This window comes from Myodes glareolus, chromosome 3 (genome assembly GCF_982192425.1).
Source record: "Myodes glareolus chromosome 3, mMyoGla1.1, whole genome shotgun sequence".
Classification (NCBI taxonomy): domain Eukaryota; kingdom Metazoa; phylum Chordata; class Mammalia; order Rodentia; family Cricetidae; genus Myodes; species Myodes glareolus.
Window position 1 is genome coordinate 48,130,700 of NC_142028.1, and position 20,160 is coordinate 48,150,859.

The following is a 20,160-nucleotide window of genomic DNA, read 5'->3' on the forward strand; positions in this document are numbered from 1 at the left end:
TTTTGAAAAATCAAAAAAGTGGAATTAAACTAAAGAAGTCTCAGACTGTTTAAAATATTTTCAAATTTTTCCTTATTAAGTCGACAAAAATTCTTAGTTTGCTTTAGTCAGATTAAGAATATATATATATATATATATATATATATATATATATATATAGAGAGAGAGAGAGAGAGAGAGAGAGAGAAAGAGAGAGAGAGAGAGAGTTAAATTAGGCTTAGTCACCAAAGTAGCAAATCCCTAGTGGTGTTTGCCTTTATTATTGTCATTTTATTTATGCAGAACATTTTCAATGATAAGATTGATTGTGAGTTACTAAATGTTAAAATACTACACATCCAACACAACTCAGCCTGACACTTTAAATTACCAAAATAAATCTATTATTAAAAACTCAGCTATCATCGGAACTATGTGATAGGCTATTTTATACTCAATTATCATAGGAACTTTGTGATGGGCTACTTTATAATGGTTGTTTCATAATACTCACTGCTTCCTAAAACCTTTATGTTTGTATTAATGTGTGATGTATTTCCGAAATGATGACTGGTTTTATTTCTGTTACCTACAGTAAAATTTCCTGACATGCCTGATTTCTCTTTTGACTTATGTCTAAATGAAATTGAATATATTGTTCATGCTCCAGGCGAAACTTTCTCATTGTTGAAACAATTTCTAAGTCAGAAACCCAACGACAGAAAATTAGAATCCAGGATATGGATTTATTAATATAAATACATAGTGCCCATTACTGTTTTTTATTATAAAAGGGACTATTACTTGCTTTTGATTCCATATTATTAAGTATATTTATGACTTCTGGTACAGAAACTAGTTTTAAAGTTGGTTTAAGTCGATGGATGTATAGGTATACATTTATCTATTTACCTATCTGCATATCTGGGTGGGGTTTGGGAACAACACAAAACCTATTTAATTTTTTATATGGCCTTGCATCCCTTCCCCCATACCACAAAGAAAGATCATGCCACATTAGACTTTACTGTGACTAACGAGGCCTAACTTGCTCAGCCATAAACTCATTAAAAATAAAGATGTTCATGATTCTCCCAAATGTTAGCTACCGTAGCATATTTTCCTTTCAACTTTGAAATTAAAAGTAGAGAAGTATACTACAGAAGGAGAGGAAGTGTAAAAGCCCATCTGTGCCCAGTCACACAAATCTACAAAACCAAATTAAACTACGTTTTCTACTTCCTAAACACTTTTAGAAATTCCTATCTTTCTATTCTTACTAGTCCCTTTTTAACCCAGTCTTCTATTATTTAACTTAATAACTACCTAAGTGTGAAATCCATATCTCTATCTTTTACTGTTATCACAGAATCATTATCATCAGAATACCTCTGTAGTTATTTATCATCTATCATCTTCATGTCTATACTCTATTCTGCTCTCCCCCAGACACGTATGTGTGTATATTCCACTCATCTACATATCTGCCTGTTAATATATAGAAAGAGTTTGACTTCCCATTCTACTTAACGTTTCTCTTTCCTTAATTTTATATTTGAGATTTAAAACTTACTGATGAACGTTATTTTCTCCATGGACATCATTTCTTTTCACATTCTAAGCCTTGTTATTCCAGTCCCTATATCAGAAATACCATTGTCTTTTTTACGAGGAAGTCTTTTCACACAGAGAATTCATTCTTGGTCAATGTCTAGTCTGGGTATCCCACCCTGCTGTGCTCCTTCCTATATCCATTCTTTAATTAAAGCCAAAGAATATGATTTACAATGGCAGTGACCATGTTTTCTTTTTTCTGAACCATGCTTCTGTGCTATAGCTGAGTTAGCCATCAGCTATTAATAAATGTTTGTTGAATACAAGAATCACCATACATCATGATACATCTTTCACCCATGGTAACAAAGCAGAGGAAGCTGAGTCAGTTTGGATACTGACATTCTTAACTTCAGAAACAGGGAAGTGGGGATGGAAGATACAATAATAGCTCTATCTGAGAACGTAGCTGATATAAAAGTGTACAAACTGACTATATGAACCCACCTGCATGAGTCACCTAGTTTTTATTGAGTTGTGTCTGTCCCCTCAAGGGGTTGTGATGCGAGAACAATAGTGTTAATACCAGAAAATACCACTTTGGGACTATGGCCTGTCTATTTTTCATCTTTGTGTCATATTTGTGGTGGACTCACCACATAATGATTACATAAGTCCATGTGGCAGACTATCGGAGAAGCACACCACAGACAAAGAGAATGCTCAGGAATTCCTATCCATGTGATGTTTGTTTTCCTCTGTGTATGCCTCCAAAGCTATGGTGATTTGTAGAATGAAAAGACTTTTTAGAACAGCTGCAGACACAACATAACCTAATTGGTGATTTGTGCAGCATAGCAAACACTGAACTATTCATACATTGCTTTGCCCCTGCAGTTAAAGGGGTACCATACTCAGTTCAAGAGTCAGCTTCCATCTCTGACAACTGCTTTGGAAACAAACTGAGGGTCTTGTTCTGGGCTGAGACCCACAGTTCTGAGTCCCAGCACATTTATTGACATTTTGGTTCAAGGAATCATCTGCTAATCAACACTTTCCTGTGCATTGGGAAGGATTTCACCACAGTCTGACTTCTATTCGCTAGACCCTAGTTGCTTTACATCACAATGAAAAGTGAGGGCTAGTCAGTATGTCCTCACACTTTGTCAAAGGCCAAAATTCCCCATTAGCTAAGAGAACTGGTTTAATGATTCTGCTTTTTTTTTGGTATCACAGAATCCTGTGATTTATTCTGCCTCACCCAATCTGAATCACAACAAATGTCTTTAAAGTCCAGATCCACTGATCCACAGCTATGGAGCCACGTCATTCTGCAACCAGGAACTAGGAAGTGATTTTTTTTCTTATCTTTTGCTTTAGTTAAGTTTTTGCTGCTGTTTCTCCTGAGAGAAGTATATAATAGACCAGGGCTCAATAAAGACAAATATGTATTTTGAGTTAGGCAAAGAGGTCTGTCACATGGCAGACAAACAGCCACATAGCAGAGGAGACTTTTGGAGGAAGAGTGAAAAGCCAATATGACTGGAGAAAGCATCCTTTGGCTCCGGCTGGTATCTGAGTCAAAAACATAAGTGAAGAAGAAAAAGAGGAAATGTTTTAAAAGTCATATAAGACACAACCTCATCTTCTCAAACCTCAGTGAAACTGTGCAGCAGGGATCCAGCTTTCTTTCCAGAACTTTCTAACGTGTACACGATGTGGTGACAGTGAAAAATTAAAAAGTAATCTAAAACAAACATGGAGCAATATTATAAATATATATTATATTAATCATAATCCTCAGCTCCCTAAAATAATTCTAAGTTATCTTGTAGTTGAAAAATTGAAGAACTAATATTATATTAAGTTTATGGAGTTGAAGATGAATCAAACAGGATTAAGCTCCAATTATACTGCATTTTCCTGGTACAGTGAACAGACAAACAAAGTTTTAAGCCCTGATTTATTGCAGGATGATATTAAAATTGTACATGAATATCAATTAAAAAGATAATTATTTTTTTAAGTAACCTTTAGATTCTGTCTCTCCAAAAAGCATTTATGTTGTTTTCTAAGATAACTGTGGTTTTCTTAATATTGAATATCTGTGTTTTAGGAATTGTACTTGGATGCGATGTGAAGTAAGTTATATATATGTATTTCCAAATAATCCTGTAAAATGAGTATTATCCTTTTTAAATTACTTATTTTATTTTTTGATATTATAATATAATTACATCATTTCTCTCTTCCCTTTCCATCTTCCAATTCCTTCCATAAACCATCTCTCTATTTTTTAAATTATGGTTTTATTTTAAATTAATTATTGTTACACACACACACACACACATACATATATATATATATATACATTTATAAATGCATAACTACAACCTGTGTCAACAATATAAGGATTTACAATAGTAACAACCACCACAAAGTTGTACTGTTTGTTGTCTGCCAGGAGGGAGCTCCAGAGGCATGTACTCCTTGCTATGCAATGCATGATGGATCTTCCCCTCTGGAATACTCCAATCTTGGAAAGGATATACTCTAGAATTCATAAATTAAAATAAATACTTTTACTGGCATTAAATTGGACATATCTAGTCAAATGTCCATGTTTAACTTCTAAAGATCCCTGGTGATGTATTTCAAGAAGGACAGCTGGGAGTCTGAGAACAGCAGAAGTAGCACAGTTATTATCCGCATATTATAGGTGAAAAGTCTCTCACTGGAAGGCAGTTAACCTGTCCACATTCACAAAGGCAGCAAGTATCTCAATAGCATTCAAACCTAGATATTCCAATCTTATGAAATACTAATTATTCTCTACAATCAAACATAATGTCTTAAAATAACTATTTAGTTCAAGATTCTGTAGGTTGGCCTCACCTGAATGATTTTTTTCAGTGAAGTCTGATTTCTCTGAACTCTGTGTAACATCAGGGGGCCTGTTTTTTGGGGGTTTTCTGTCCCGTTCAGTTCCCCCAGCCGGCAGACCCCAGAGAAAATCAACCACAAAGAGATTTCTGTAAGTTATAAAGCTGATTGGCCCGTTAGGTCAGGCTACTTATAAGTTAACTCTCACATCTTGATTAACCCATTTTTTCTGATCTATTTTAGCCATGTGGCTCAGTACCTTTTTCAGTGGGGCAGCTCACATCCTGCTGCTTCGGTGATCTGGGTAGGAGTGGGAGGAATCAATTTCCTCCTCTCCAGAATTCTCCTGCTCCCCTTGCATCATTTCCACTTCCTGTCTGTTTTTCCCACCTACACCTCCTGCCTGGCCAATCAGTGTTTATTTAAAACATGATTGACAGAATACAGACAATTCTCCCACACCAACTCTGTTTCTTCCTAAGGATGTGGTCAGGTGGGAGCCAGGCATAGAATGTTTTTAAACAGGTCAGGTCAGCAATTCCTTTTCTGCTTTCCATGGTACCTGAACCTTACAGGTCAGTCTTGACTTATTGTCATGGATGAAGTAGGACCCTAAAGGGAGATGAGATATGCAAGAACAAGTTATTAAAGCTCCTCTTCCTCCATATACCCCTGACCTAAATCAATCAAAAGTTGACATATCTCCAATTTCATCTCTTGGAGTGTGCAACAAATAATGATCTTGTAAAGGACACCGAGGATCTGAGTGTGGTGGTACACATATATATCCCTGCACAAGATGAGGGCTGAAGTAGGAAGATAAGTTCACAGATAGCCTTGGAAAATAGGAGCATTAGTAAAATGAAAAGCATTCTGGCTTAATTTGCTTCCTTAGCCACCATCTCTGAGTTTAATGACTGCTTGCTGTATCACAGGTATAGCTCAATGGCATGCTTCCAAATTTTTATTTGTGTAAACTTATGATCTATTCTGCGTTATTTTAATAGCACATTTCATTTATTTTTATGAGGCCCTAAAGAGCATGATCAAAGTAAAAAAAAAAATGTGGTTTGCTGTATCTAATTATTTCTTTTCAAAACAGTTGTAAAAATAGCACATTTAGTAATTATCCATACCATGACATTATTGCAACATTTCAAAACTCTCCACTGGAGCTCAAATATGAAAAAAAAAACAACAAGTCAATATCACGGCAAGCAGAGATTTGCATGGTGCACTCTGAATAGGAATGCCCCACATAGGTTCATATATTTGAATGTTTAGTTATAAGGAAAGGTGGTCCTTATAAAGGATTAGGAGATGGGGCCTTGTTTGGGTAGGTATGACCTTGTTGGAGATGTCACAAGTGTAGACTTTGAGGTTTCAAGCCAGAACCAGTGTTTTTCTTTCTTTCTGCTGCCTTCAGATCTGGATGTCAAACTCTCTGCTATTCTCCAACACATCGTCTGACTGCATGGACCTATAGTTCCCACCATTAACTACATGGATGAAACATCTGAAATTATTAATAGGTCTCAAGTAAATACCTTCTTTTATAAGATTTGTCATGATCATGGTGTCTTTTTCTAGCAATAGAATATTTATGAGACACATGAAAATCATTAAAGTATTGAATTGGTACTTTTGACATTTCTGGTACTTCTTCGGAAAAAGTCTAGCTAGGTAGATTTGATCTTCATTAAAAAAATAATGCTTCACAATATTTTTATTATTTCTAATTCAGCTAATTTAGAACTGTGTCTCTACTACCCTTAGTCTTAATGTCCTTCAGCATTCTTCCTTGTCTAATAAAGCCCAGTTAAGAGGTTTGCTGGCACTGGGAAGATGGCTCAGCAGTTAAGAACTCAGTCTCTTGCAGATGGGTTTGATTTCCTGGTACTCAATTCTATTACCTCCCAACTCCTTTTCTATGGACTCTAATACCCTCTACTGGCCTTTGTGGACAATTGCACTCACAAGTACACACACACACACACACACACACACACACACACACACCTTTTTTTTTTCAAAAGAAAAATAAGCTTTTACAAAATAGATTTCTTTCAGGGTTAAAAGGCTTATGGTCTATATCCTAATACTACCATTTAATTATTATCTTTGCTTCATGGCATATGTCTGCAATTCTAGCACTCCAGGAGTGGACACAAGGAGATTTTTGCAAGTCTGAGGCCAAGCTGGGTTGTATAGTAAGCATCAAGGAAGTCAGAGTTGTCTAAGAAAGCTCAAAGACTAAAACCAAATAACAACAAAATACATTGAGGCTTCAGGTAAGTTATTTGACTTCCATAATTCTATTGGCATTTATCACAGACAGTACTCATATTTCTGCTGGTAAGAGAGATAGCCCACAGCCTGTGGCAATCACTGGACCAACATTTGGTCTACAAATTTCAGTCTTAACTTGATAAGCATATAATAAGCACACATTAGAAGTTTAATAGAAAAAATACTTAAATATTTGAAGATATGCTGCATTTTCATGACAATTTTGAAATTAATGCATTCTTTTTTAACATTTATTAAAATATTTTATGTTCACCATCTTTCAAACAATGCTAGCTTCCTTCCAAACTATGTAAGTAATAAGAAAAGTCTTCTTTGCCTGATACTTCCTTTCTGTCCATCTAACTCAAGGAAAGAATTTTCCTCCCATTGTTCCCTTTTTTTTAAATTTATTTTTTTATTATGTATATAGTGTTCTGAGCACCAAATCTCATTACAGCTGGGTGTGAGTCATCATGTGGTTGCTGGGAATTGAACTCAGGACCTCCGGAACAGCAGTCAGTTTTCTTAACCTCTGAGCCATCCAGCCATTGTTCCCTTTACTCTGGTAGAATAAATCTACCAAATGGACCAATTATCTTTTGGTACTCAGCGTCTGACATTTCACCAGGTAGTTAACCTTTGGAAGTTATACTCCAAAGAGTGAAGGCAGAATTAGAAGGCAAGGTAGTCAGAGAACTTCAAGCCAGTCAGATAGAAATTCAGGACTGTCTCTCTCCTAAAGCAATGGAGATAGCAATGTCACTGAAAACCAAACTAAGTTAACAACTATTTCCAAGTGGGAACCAGTTTCAGAGAGTGAATGGTGCTGCCTGTGCAGATGAAGGGAAGATACGCAGCTCACTGGCATTTTCATCGCCACCAGTGTAGAAAGGTCCTCAGATAAAGTACCCTCTAAATCCAAAGATGTCAATCATGCCATAGATTAGTTTTGCTTATCCATTCTTTACCCCCTTTCTAAAATTATAATGAGAGCCTTGTGAGAGAACTCTGCATACAAAGGTGCTTGCCACCAAGCTTGTATACATGAACACGATCCTAGGGAATCAGGTGGTAGAAGGAGAGAAATGACTCCCCCAAGTTGCCTTCTGACTTGTGCGTGTGCGCGCCCACACACACACACACACACACACACACACACACACACACACACAGAGAGAGAGAGAGAGAGAGAGAGAGACAGACAGACAGACAGACAGACAGACAGAGACAGAGAGAAAGAGAGAAGAGAACTAACTAAATATAACAAGATATTCTTAAAATAAAATGAAACTTATTCTTCCTTTATTGCTAATTTTTCAATAGAGATTTTTCATACTAATTTTAATGTAAAGCCTATAATAATGATAGTAGCTGCTAGTACTATGTGTCAGATACTTTTTCAGACTTAAAAAGACATCAAAATTTATTTTTGGAGGAAGTTTTAGATTTATGTCAAAATTGGATGGAAAACTATGGGGAACCTGCTACTTTTGTTTTGCTAGATTAACGTGCTGTCAGCCTGCTTCCCAGATACTCCAGTTTATGGCCATAGACCAGTTTTGCCCACAATATCACTCAGAACAGCTTTGGTTTTAAGACAATGAATGGTGGCTATTCACAGTGTTAAGAATATGTGATTGTTGAGTGCACAATCCCAAACAGAACACCTATTTCACCCTATCTAAGACTCAGGAAACTTTGTGGAAGCTACGATAGAAAGAATGTAATCGCCTGATGATAGGGAGTAAGCCTGTGAAAGATAATCTGAACATGACAGTTTTCACTCTTTAACACATATCAGTTAAAGCTGCCTGCACTGAGACTGTAAGAGATTGACCACTTTAAATCTTCCATCATGGGTTGGGAGGAGATCTTGCTCCTCTCCAGGAAGCTACTGGCAGATGGTGGCGGCTGAAGGGGTCATTGTCTTCAGTGCTATTAACTGCCAATGAGTCACCACAAGTTCCAGTGGATATCACTCCTCTTCCTCCCTCACTGTAGCATGAATAATAAAAACCCAGAGACAGATATTAGGGTTAAAGTTGAAGAACAAAAAAGCAAAGCAGACAAACCACTAGAGTGTCCTCACCTCTACCAAGGCTCAGACAAACAAAAGGGTGATACTATCCTCAACATGACTACAGACTTCAGTGCTCTCTACCAAACATCAAAAGTAAGCTGAGTTACTATCTCCCTTCCATTATAGCCCTCTTTCCACCCAGCCTTATCACTCCTGTCTCTACCTTCCTAGTGCTGGGATTAAAGGCCTATGATTCCAAGTGTTGGGATCACCTTTGTGTAATCTCTGATTCTTTTCTAGACAGATTCAATCTTGTATAGCCCAGGATGGACCTGAAATCACAGAAATCTCTCTGCTTCTGTCTCCTGAGTCCTGGGATTAAATGTGTGTTCCACAACTCCCTGGCTTAGCTCTACACCCTGATCTTCAGGCAGGCTTTATTTGTTAAAAGATCAACAAAATGTCTCTTGTTGACCTATATTCATTAGTCCACAACCTACTTTTGCTACACCTTCTACTTAATCCAGAAGGGAGGGGTGTTCTGTTTGGATTATGATTGGAATAAGCATTGTTCTAGGAATGCCCTGTTTACAAGCCCCTTTTAGGTGACCTTGTTTGTCACAATTATAACACTTGACATTTAGATTTTTCTTCAAACCTCTGTAAATTACCTCTCTTATCCAAGTCTCATCATGGTCATGAGAATCAATATTGATTGTATCTTAGACCCATTCTTTTAAGGTGCTGACCTTACCTTTAAAGGCCTAATTATCCTTTTGCATTGAGAATTATTATATTCAAATGATGGGGAAGCTCAGCCAATCACATTTGGCTAGGGTGTGGCCGCCTGGGGGATTGGGTGCCCGACCCTTTGTTTTCTTTCTTTCTCCACTGTGCTTAATTCTCGCTGGACCTCGGTCATGTGAGTCTCTCTTTATTCCAATTATTAAAATTATATTCCTTGTTTTTGAGGTGGTCTGGTTAATTCTAACTACTGGTCGACCACGCCCTTCAGAGGTTTAATTATTATTTGTTTAGTTTCTGAATTTGCTATCATTTTATTTACTGCAGAAATCATTCTTTATAAGAAATCCATGAAGGCTTCTTTGGACCCTGTGTAACTTTAATAAATGACTCAATTTTCTTTCCTACTTCTTCAATTCTGTCCTAAGCATCCAAAGCTGTTATGTGTAAAGCTAGGGCATAATCATCATACAAAGATAGCCTTTCTATAGTAGTGTAATATTCTTCTCCAAGAAGTTGATTTTGGGAGATTTCCATACCTCTGGCTTTATTCCATGTTCAATAGTCTTAACCTTTTCTCTAAATGAGGTACTCCATTGTAATTGTGGACTAGGCTCTAAAACAAGTCTATCCAGTTTTTAGGGGTAATTCTGTTTTAAACTGATATGAGTTTATCATTTGTTTCACAAAAGGTGAATGCATGCCATATGAGACTACTGCTTCCTTGAATATCCTTAAATCTATCATTGTCATAGGAATTTAATTAGCTCTTACAAAGTCTCTATCATTTAGAAATTCCTGTAAGGTTACTGGATATATAAGATCAACTCTTGAAAACCTGAGGATGTTCCTCTCTATCCTTATAATGCAATATTGATATTGATTTTTCATTACATTTCTCTGTCTCAATCTGAAAATCTTTATGATGCATTTTGTTAAGTTTTACCAAGGTCTGTATCTTTGCAGTCAAGCCTAACTACTTTTTAAGACATAACCTAAGAACTGACAAAACAAAAACAAGGATTATCAAAATGATAATTAACAGTACCTCAATCCTGGTTAAATTATTATCCATTTATCGGTTACATTTTTAAATCATCATTACCTAAACATGCAGAGACCTAACTTTCTCTATTGTGAGTGAGTTTCTCATTTTTTTAATGTGGGAAAAAATTCTCCCTTTTAACTAATTCCTACCTTAAAGAATTCCCAATTTTCTCTCCAAACCTGCCACTGATGATGATTAAGATGTGAGACTTATTGCTGCTGCACAGAACAGTAAAAGTCTGACTGGATTTCAAAGCAGCTATATAGTTTGGCAGCAACCTCAAATCGAAAAAGTTCAATGTTGGAGGAGGCCTCTTGTTGGTTCCCAGTTGTCCGGATAGCTTAGACCTGAAATAATCACATGTAAAATGTATTAATTAAATCACTGCTTGGCCCATTAGCTCTAGCTTCTTATTGGCTATCTTTTACCTATTAATTTAACACATTTCTATTAATCTGTGTTTTGCCACGTGGCTTATCAGCAAACTTTTAGCATCCTTGACTCTGGCAGCCGTTCCAGGGCTTCTCTTAACTTCCCCCTTCTTCCTCCCCACATTGAGCTTAGTTTTCTCCTCCTAGCTAAGTTCTGCCCTGCGATAGGTCCAAAGCAGTATCTTTTTTCATTAATGGTAATCACAGCATACAGAAGGGAATCCCACATCAGTTTAGCAGGAGAGAAAAAAGAAAAACTTAGTCAGTAAGGTGATAACTTTGGCCATATGTAGCCCTGGCCTGTGCTAGTGACTCTAAAGTCATAGGCACATGTTTTTTTGTGTGTGTAAACTCATATTCCAAAAGTTAGGAACCAGATGTAGCATGAATTCTAGTTTATATTAATAATAAAACCCAAGGTTAGATATTATGGGGGGAAGCAAAAATATAAGAGAAACAAAGCAGCCAAACAGTAAAGAGCTCTTACCTCTATAAAATCTTCAGATTGAAAAAAGAGTTCCCATCTTATCACACCTTTTATTCATCTTTAGTGTTGTTATTAAAGGTATGCAACACCACAGTCTGGCATCTATGGCTAGGTAATGTGGCTTCTGGGATTAAAGGTGTGTGCCACCACTGCCTGGCCTGTATGGCTGATCTTTAGGCAAACTTTATTATTAAAACACAAATAGAATATCACTACACCTCTCCTTGCTCAGGAGGGAGATTCAGCTAAACAGTCTCAGTGGGTCACAAAACAAACAACCAAAATTACATGGAACTTGTGAGGAGGGTAAGGTTGGTATATGAGACTGAGAAAGGGATGAGAGGGGTGGTAAGTGTAACCATATATTTTACATGCATGTAAGAGACTGTTCAAGAGTAAATTTAATGAAAATCTTAAATTTTATCATTTGTTGCAGATTTAGGTTCATAGTGAAACAAAATAGGAAGAATCAAATATAATTTTCCAAAGGAATGTAGAATCTCTTACATTATTACTTTCCTGAACCGTACAAGAGCTTGGCTATATGAACACATTTTCTCATCAAAGTCCATAGTTTAAATCTGGATTCCCTCTCCATGTTGTATATTTTGAGCATTTAGAATATGTGTGATAACATGTGTCCACAATCGTAATAATATACCGAGTAATTTCATTTCACTAGGACTCCTCTGCTCCAGGAAAATGCTCCTATACTGCTGGTGGGAGTGCAAACTTGTACAGCCACATTGGAAATCAATATGACAGTTTCTTAGAAAACTGAGAATCGATCCACCTCATGACCCAGCTATACCACTCTTGGGCATATACCCAAAAGATTTTCAATTATACCACTAGGACATTTGCTCAACTATGTTTATAGCATATTTTTCATAATAGCTGTAACCTGAAAACAACCTAGATGCCACTCAATGGAAGAATAGATACAGAAAATGTGATACATTTACACAGTGGAGTGTACTTAGCTGTTAAATTCAATGTTAAATTTGATGACAAGTATATGGGAACAGAAAAATTACTCCGAATGAGGTAACCCAGACCCAGAAAGATAAACTTGGTATGTACTTACTCATAAGTAGGTATTAGCAGTAAAGGCAAAGATAACCCTGTCATAATACACAGATTAAGAGAGGCTAGGTAGCAAGGAAGGCCCACAACGGGACACATGCTTCTCTCTGGGAAGGGGAAATAGAGAAGATCTCCTTTGTGGATTGGGAGAATGTAGGTGTGGGAACTTGAGGGATTGGGTTGGGGGTAGACAGAGGAGGAAGAGTACTGAAAAAGATGACTGGAAATGGAGGACACATTTTGAAGTCAGGTAGAAAACTGGTGTAAGGGTCACTTCCAGGAATCTACAAGGAAGACCCTAGACAAGACTCCTAGCAGTAGTGGATATGCAGCCTAAACTGGCTATTTCCTGTGATCAGATTGGTGGCTATCCCAGTTGTTATCAGAGAGCCTTTATCCAGTAACTGGTGAAAACAGGTGCGGAGAAGCTCAGTCAAACATTAGGCCGAGCTTGGGAATCCTGCTGACAAGAGGAGGGAAGGATTGCAGAAGCCAGAGAGGTTAAGGATATCACAAGAAAATCTACAGAAACTACTAGGCTGGCTCATAGTAGTTCACAGAGTATGTATCAATAACCAGGGAGCCTGCATAGGACTGACCTTTGCCTTCTAAATATATGTGACAGTTCTGTAGCTTGGTCTACCTGTGGCCATTTCCTGTTATCAGATTGGTGATTACCCCAATTTCCATCAGAGAGCTTTCATCCAGTAACTAATGTAAACAGATGCAGAGACCCACTCCTGATAATGGGATCAGGGACTGTCCCTAAGGCTTTGACTAGCTCTTAGGAACCTATTCCTCATACTAGATTGCCTTGCCTAGCCTTAAAATAAAGAGATGAACCTAATCTTTCCGCAATTTGTTATATCATGTTTTGCTGATGTCCAGAGGAAGCCTTTCTAAACAGAAAAAGAGGAGTGGATTGTGGGGGCAGAAGAGAGGGGGAAAGTAATGGTAGGTGAGGAGGGAGGGGCAACTACAGTGGGGATATAGAAATAGTTAATTTTTCTTAAAAGAATCCTTTGCTCTGTTTATACTTTCCTTGTCAAATAGTCTCTGGCACTCACTCATCTTTCTATTATCTTCATGTTTGCCTTTTTCATAATCCTAAGTAGAATAGAAATGTAGCCTTACTGCTTAAGTCACTCATGTAACACATTTAAGTTTCCTTCTTGTATTTTTCATGGCTTCATGGTTTGCCAAGGTTTCTGTCTTGCCTGGTACTTCAATAATCTGTTGTTGGAGGCTGCTTGTACAATTCCTTGCTGCCCAGACTCCAGAAAAAATCACACAGAAATATGTACTAATTGGAATACTATTTGGCCAATAGTTGAAGCATATTTCTGACTAACTCTTATATCTCAAATTAATCTATTTCTATTAATCTGTGTATCGCCATGTGGCTGTAGCTTTCCAACAAAGTTCTAGTGTGACTGTCTTCTACCGGAAGCTATAAGGCTTCTCACTAACTCCACCTACTCTCTCTCTATATATATCTTTCAATCTGTCTATATTCTGTTAAGTCATTGGCCGAAAGCAGCTTATTTATTAACCAATGGCAATAAAACATGTTTTTTACAGCATACATCACTTACCTCATAACCTACACTTTTCTGTCTAAATAAAAAGGAAGGTTTTAACTTTAACACAGCAAGATTATATATAGCAAAACAGATATCAAACAAGAATTAAAGTTATAATACTTTTTATCTGCTTTGTCTTTTATCAAAATTAAGAAAAACTGTAACTATATATTTTTCAGCTCCATCAAAAACTCCAAAATGATATAATATTACCTAAGTAAACAGGAAGTTCATAAGAAACTTCCAAAACTCTAGAATTAGCAGAGACATCTTGCTGTCTGGACAGTCATCCCAAGTTCATCTGTAATGTTGTGAGCACCCATGTTCAGTCTGCTGGCCCATAGTATCTGGCAGACTTTTCTAAAAAGCAGGGAATTTCAAAGACAGTTCCACCTATATTGGCAGTTTGTTAATCACTTTCTTCTGTCTCCTGAAGAATGTCTGGCAGACTTTTCCATGGAGCAGGAACCCTGAAAGACTGTCTCACCGTCTTCAGGCAGCTTCAGTAATCATTTTCCTGTGATTCCTGCAAATCCAGTCAAGCAATTCAGGCAAGAGTATTTTCTTGCCCAAATGACTAACAAACTACAAAAGAAACTTCTTCAATACCCATCATCCTCTTGAAGTAGATTGGTACTGCCAGGATCAGATGTGTCTCACTGTCATGAAAACTCCTAAGTTCTTAAAACATTTTAGATGTCATATTCTGAAGGTCTCTGAAAGATTTGAAGAATGCCTATCTAACTGAAATATATCTCTAAATATCTAGAAAACCTAACTAACATGACTACAAGTTTGACTGTTATAAGAGATTATCTGTTAACCTATATTTCTTAATTATACATTACATTTTTAAATGAGCTACATAAACATGCCTTAATCAAGAGTAGAAATACACATATAACAAAATTAACTTAAAATTTGTATCAGTAGATCAAGATCCATACCACAACAAAATATTCATATTTATAGCATATCCCCTTTAAATGTAAACAAACATTTTAAAACAATATTTGGGACGTTGGGCATTGTTGTCTAGACTACTTCCTGCTGATCGGTGGCACCGTTAATTAGGTCTGTCATGGGGTATCCTGTGTGGTCGGTTCATCTCAGCGAGCAGTCCTGAAGTCACAATGGATGTTGGACGAGCTGAGTCATTGTTTCCAGGGGGTCTTATTTAACCAAACCACATAGTCTGGAAGGAATCTATAGATTCTCATCCTTTGGAAAAAAAATTAAAACCTCTTACCCAAATCAATATATTCTTAGACCTAAATTTTAAAATCAAGTACCTTTAAAGTATATATGTTGGTTTAACTTATTAGCCTTTACAATGAAATGCCTCTCTGTACTTAGCTCTTTCACTGTCAAAAAAGTCAAATAAAACACAATAACATACATAATACAGATTCTCTGTGTATATACCATCTTTACATTGCTTATTATTCTTTACTCTTTTAATCTATGTCTGTCTATACTCTGGCTTCACCCAGTCCAACATGACAGAGGCATGTTCACTGCCTCTGCCAGCTGCGCACACTGCCCCAGTTCCAGGTATACAGTGGGCCTATGTTGCACAATTAAGCAGTTTATAACACAGTATATGTTATGTATGTCTGGCTGAGACGGACAGACCACAGAGGATACCCCATGGCAGACCTGATTAACAGTGCTACCTGTCAGCTTGAAGTAGTCTAGACAGTAATGCCCAAATTAAAATTAAAGTTCAAATTAAAATTAAAGATTTTACCTTTTTTTAAAAAAAATTACTTCTTATTATAACTGTCTATATCCTTTTCCTTTTCTTTCTCACACCTGTGTACACTTATTCAACACTGTGACCCATTTAGAGGTCATTCATATATGGATTTGTCTTTATTTTGTATCTGTAATCCTTTTCTGACCAGAACAACTTTTTAAAATGTTAAGCAGCATGGCTAGGACTAAGTCTGCTTTGCCTTTCGGCTCCACCCAGTTTAACACGGCAGAGGCATGTTTGCCACCTCTGCTAGCTGTGCACACTGCCCCAGTTCCATGTATACAGTGTGTCTATGTTACACAATTAAGCAGTTTATAACATGCTATTCATAAACCCCATTTAAATATTCCATAGCAGGACCTCCTAAAACAGTCAGAGCCATTTGTGCTGGCAAACCAGGAAGTCGACTCCTAAAGAAGCCTCAGCTTTCCTTACCAAGATAAGGCAGAAAGACATATCTTAAAGGAGACATGGTGAGCCAGCAAACAGAGCCTATCCAAAAAAAATGTTGGCTACCAAGAAGCTATGCTTAACTCTATTCTTCTGTATCTAAAACTCCTTCCCAAGTTCTCTCAGGTTTTACATAGATGTAGTCAGCCTCACGTTGGTGTGCCAATTTGTTGGTGGAGGTTTCTGTCCTGCTGGTCCCCAAATAATCTGTTCTTGGAGGCTGCTTGTTCATTTCCCAGCCACCCAGATTCCAGAAATAATCACACAGAAATCTGTATTAACGGCAATACTGTTTGGTCAATAGCTTAAGCGTATTGTATGTATATACATGTGTGAATATTGACATTGAACCAAATGTAGATAACTATATCATGCAATTTTATCATTTCAGTAAGCACAGTGTTTTCAATGGTAATAAATAGAAACTGTCATGGTCATGATCACTTGGATTAAAATAAATAAATAAATATAAGGACTAGAGAAGACGATGTTTTTAAAATTACACACTATATAGATGTATATAAATAGACTACAAGAATATACAGTCAGGCATGAAAGGTTCCTGGCTACAGGGATAAGGTCTAATATTAGAGGCAGAACTTCACAACTACTGGTGGATTATCTACAGGAACCTCTATATAACTGTGAATACTCAAGTGTTTTATGTAATATGGTGTATTATTTGCATAGTTCATGCATCTGTCTAGTATCTTTAAATTGTTTTTATGGTGTGTGTATGTATGTTTGTATGTGTACTTTGTGTCTGGATCTGTATGTGTGCCAACATCTGTGTGTGTATGTGTGTGTGCATACATGTGAAAGTTGGAAGACAATTTTCAAGAATTAATTTCCTCCTTCTACCATCATAGGTTTCAGGAACCGAATTTAAGTAATTACATTTGTCAGCAAGAACCATTTACCTGTGAACCTTTCTGCCAGCACTCATAGCCTTTAAATAGCCTCTTGATGACTCATAACTAATACAACTCATGGTTCAGGAAATAGTTGTCATACGAATATTTGGGGGATTATTGCCTAGAACTGTCTATATATTGTCACTACAGGTTCAATTTTCAAATATTTTAAAAATATTCTGTGCTTGATTAGAGTTGTGGGTATGGAAACAGCAAATAAGTAGGGTCAACTGTATACTTTTAAAACATCCCTTAGCACCTATTGCTTACTCGGTTCTTGATTTTATTACCTAAGAAGAGATTGAAGAAGGAGGGAGGAAGAGAGGGAAATGGGGAGGTGATGTGGGATTCCCCTCTGTATGCTATGAATATCATTGGCTACTAAAGAAACTCCTGTGGATCTACAGGAGGGCAGAACTTATCTAGTTGGGAAAAACTAAGCTGAATCCTGGAAGGAAGAAAGACAGAGTCAGAGAGCAGCCATGGAGCCACCCGAGACAGATGCTTGTTGGAATCTTGCTCTTAAGCCACAGCCACATGGAGATATATAGATTAATAGAAATGGGTTAAATTAATATGTAAGAGTTAGCAAATCAGAAGCTAGAGCTAATAGGCCAAGTAGTGATTTAAATAATACAGTTTATGTGTGATTATTTTGGAGCTAAGTTGTCAGGAACCAACAAATGGCCTGCTGCTACAGGAAGACAAAGGGAAAGATAACCAACTCTTTCCTTCTGACCTCAGGATAAATCTAAAACTGTAATTAGATCTAGAAGATTCTGGAGAGAGAACAACTTAACATGCTATATGATACACATCTTTGTCACTTACCTTACAGTTGCATTACTCGTGACACCAGCAAAAGCCCCTGAGGGAGACCAGAGAAACTGAAGGGCAGGGCTACTGTTTGTCGTGTAAGCCTTAGTACAATTAGAAAGATGCTGTTAAATGAAAACCCTGGATGCTTGTTCCTTTGAGTTTCATGTGCTGCCTCAAAATAATGTGCACATTGTTGTTCCCATCTGCCCCTGAACTATACAATGGTGGATGACACAGACCCTTTACAAGGCCCTGAAGTTTTACAACATCTATCCAATCTCATCCTACATATTTATTCTTATGCATTGTAGTTCCATGGGCCAAAGAAGAAAGTAAGCTTTTCCCTACTCCTTATATACTTTTCTAAGAAAAGCCTAGAAATACTGATTCAAGCAATGGTTCGGAAGGGGAAAAGCTTGTTACATGTGGCAGTACTTCCTTCGGAATAAAATGGCAGAATTAACATATATTGAGTACTTCCTTGCTCTGACTTTCAAGGAAGCCAAACCTATTCTCAGAGTTTTGTTTTTCCTGAATTTTGGATTCATATTTCTGTCTCCAGATTTAATTAGAATCAGAGATTGATTTATTTCAACAGCGAATTTTTCTATCTGTTGTTTGGATTAACACCCACAAATTTAGGGTTATATCATAAGTCCAATCTATTCTCCTGTGTCTACTCCTTGCCAGGATATACGCAACTTTCACCTGTTATTGTTTCACTGCTGGTGGGTTCTCCACATTCATTGACCCTACAACACTATTCCACAGAAATCATGTCTCTCAGACTTGTAAATCAGCAGCAGGAGATTTGGATCATCAATTCAAAACACTGACTGTTTAGCAGGGTGGCAGTGGTGCATGCCTTTAATCCCAGCACTTGGAAGGCAGAGGCAGGTGACTCTCTGTGAGTTTGAGGCCAGCCTGATCTACAGAGCAGGTGCCAGGACAGGCTCCAAACCTACACAGAGAAACCCTGTTATTAATCCACGTATCAGCACATGCTAAGGAAAGCAGAGGGGAAACATGACAGAAGAAATGATTGATGGTATTTGGAGCACAGAATGGTAAGCAAAATGTCGATGTTGTATGAGTTGTGATGTTTATAGCAGCTAGGACATAAGGTCCTATGACAAACTGCACACATACCCTCTGGGACATAATGAGTATATACAGCAAGGGCTTACAGATGGCTGTGTATCGATCCTACATCATGACAGAGAGGATGAAATAATTAGTTGTCACAAAGAGACCAAAGAACCACATCTGTGCAGCATAGCCCAAAAAAGAGATGGCTTTGTTCTCTGCAAAGATGTCACACTGCATCTTCAGGGCTGTGGAAGAAGAGGAGCACACATCTACAAAGGACAAGAGGCTCAGAAAAGAGTACATAGATGTGTGTAGCCTGGGGTCCCATATGAGAGTGATCATGCCCAGGTTACCCCCCAGGGTGACAAGATAAACAAAGAGAAAGATGGTGAAGAGGATAATCTTCTGATGGAGGTTATCTGTGATGCCAAGGAAGAGAAACTCGGGCACTGCGGTCTGATTCTTTTCTTCCATTGGTCAGTTAGGATCTATCAAAAGAATAAAAATTATGCCTTACCAAGTTCAGCCAAGCGATATTTGAAATCAACGTCAACTTGTGCTCAATAGGTCTATTACAGACAACTCAGCAACACTGTTGAACAGTAAGGCTAGATCTAGGCAATCATTCAAAAATCCTATCAACTTCAGTATCTTACTCTTGAGCTCTTTGAATTTTCTACTTCTTTCTCTTCAAGAGTTGGCTAGCATGTGATGCAAAGCTCACTCACCTTATAAAATTGTATTATAATTACTTTTTAGTTTTTAACTTACTATGTGAACTGTATTACTTAATAATAATCACTAACAGTTATAATAATTTTAGTTCAATGTTCTTACATTAAGTATTCTGTAACAGATGATTAGAAATATTATTTCCATATACTGAGAAATAATTAACATTCTTAACTTTTATGTCTGTGTAGTTGTACAAATACCCTTCAAAACCTTGGAGTTAGCTTACTCTTGATCTCTTTGGACTCTATCTCTTCCCATCAAATAGTGTCTTTTATATTTATATAACCTAA

At 37.2% G+C, this 20,160-nt stretch overlaps 1 pseudogene; it reads right to left on the reverse strand.

The window, feature by feature from the left end:
* Positions 1 to 4,942: 4,942 nt before the first annotated feature.
* LOC125403142 (olfactory receptor 5G29-like) lies at positions 4,943 to 19,609 on the reverse strand (annotated as a pseudogene).
* Positions 19,610 to 20,160: the final 551 nt, after the last annotated feature.